The sequence below is a fragment of the Heloderma suspectum genome, chromosome 6 (assembly GCF_057233095.1).
Source record: "Heloderma suspectum isolate Gila_16-S chromosome 6, 16-S_ref, whole genome shotgun sequence".
In the NCBI taxonomy this organism is placed as follows: Eukaryota; Metazoa; Chordata; class Lepidosauria; order Squamata; family Helodermatidae; genus Heloderma; species Heloderma suspectum.
Window position 1 is genome coordinate 96,958,720 of NC_139463.1, and position 2,002 is coordinate 96,960,721.

The following is a 2,002-nucleotide window of genomic DNA, read 5'->3' on the forward strand; positions in this document are numbered from 1 at the left end:
AAAGGTCAAAACCAACACCTTGAATTTGGCCCGGAAAACAACTGGTAACCAGTGCAACTCCTTCAGCACTGGAGTGATGTGATCTCGCCGGCGGCTGCCTTTAATCAGGCGAGCCGCCGCGTTCTGTACCAGCTGCAGTTTCCGAACCGTCTTCAAGGGTAACCCCACGTAGAGCGCATTACAGTAGTCTAAACGAGAGGAGACCAGGGCATGTACTACCGATGGGAGCAGATGGTCGGGAAGGTAGGGGCGCAGCCGCTGTATCAGATGGAGTTGATACAGCGCTGTCCGGCTCACAGCTGACACCTGAGCCTCCATGGACAGCTGGGAGTCCAAAATGACCCCCAGGCTGCGGACCTGGTCTTTCAAGGGTAGCTGTACCCTATTCAACACCAGGTCAACATCCCCCAGCCTCCTCTTGTCTCCCACCAAAAGTACCTCGGTCTTGTCAGGGTTGAGCTTCAGCTTATTCCTCCCCATCCAGCCACTCACCGTCTCCAGACATTTGGACAGGGATTCTACGGCCAACCTTGGTGAAGATTTGAATGAGAGGTAGAGCTGAGTGTCATCCGCATATTGATGACACTGCACCCCAAACCTCCTGATGATAGCCCCCAGTGGCTTCACATAGATGTTAAATAGCATCGGGGAGAAGATGGAACCCTGTGGCACCCCACAAGTAAGTGGCCACGGGTCCGAAACCTCCTCTCCCAGTGCTACCCTCTGGTACCTGCCAGAGAGGAAGGACTGGAACCACCGCAATACAGTGTTTCCAATGCCCAACCCCTCCAGGCGGTCGAGGAGGATACCGTGGTCAACGGTATCAAAAGCCGCTGAGAGGTCGAGGAGAACAAGGAAGGAGCATTCACCCCTATCCAGAGCCCTCCTCATATCATCCACCAAGGCGACCAAGGCCGTTTCTGTCCCATGCCCAGGCCTGAAGCCCGACTGAAATGGGTCTAGATAATCAGTTTCTTCCAAGTGTGCCTTCAACTGCACCGCCACCACCCGCTCAATCACCTTGCCCAAAAATGGCAGATTTGAGACTGGGCAAAAGTTGTTCAGAACTTGAGGATCCAAGGAGGGCTTCTTTAAGAGCGGTCTTATCACTGCCTCCTTGAGGGCTGATGGCATCACTCCCTCCTCAAGGGAGGCGTTCACCACCGCCTTGATCCCCTCACCCAGTCTCTCTCTGCAGCTCATAATGAGCCAAGATGGGCAAGGATCAAGTAAGCAGGTGGTTGGCCTTACAGATGAAAGCACCTTGTCCACTTCATCAGGAGGAAGAAGCTGGAACCGATCCCACAAAACCGGTTTGCCACAGGCCGCCTCTTGCTCACTAACTGTATCCACAGTGTGCAGAGTAACACACCTAATCTGATCAATTTTATCTGCAAAGTGCCTTGCCAAAGCCTCACAGGAGGCCTTAGAATGCTCCAGTGGTTCCAGAGCCACAGGACCGACCAGGCTCCGGACCACTTGGAACAGCCTCCTGGGGCAGCACTCTGCAGACGCGATGGAGGCAGCATAATATTCCTTTTTTGCTGCCTTCACCGCCACGTGATAGGCTGAAGATATAGCTCTAGGATATGGGTGAGAGCAGACTGCAGGAAGAGAAATAACAAAGTAAGGGGAAAAAACAGCCCCACAGCAACTCTTCCCCATATGAAAATATAAAAAAAGACACCGCACAATGAAAACAATGACAAATAGCTGGAGACCAATAATCCTCCTCCCATCCCCCAAGAGATTCGAAGGTTTGAAGAGATCTTGCTCACTGTAGTCATTTACTTTTGCCTCTAGTAGGGTGTGTACAGATGGTCCTACCCACAGGAGCTGGTGCATTTTTTCCTGGTATGAGGCAAGCTCTTCTTCCCCACACCTTTGCTCTTCTAATGACATTGAATCCAGTGCCAATTTCTTCTCTCTCTGGACCACTGTCCCCCCACGGCTTCTGCTTTAACCCCCACCACTCCTCCCACACACACCACAACATATTTTT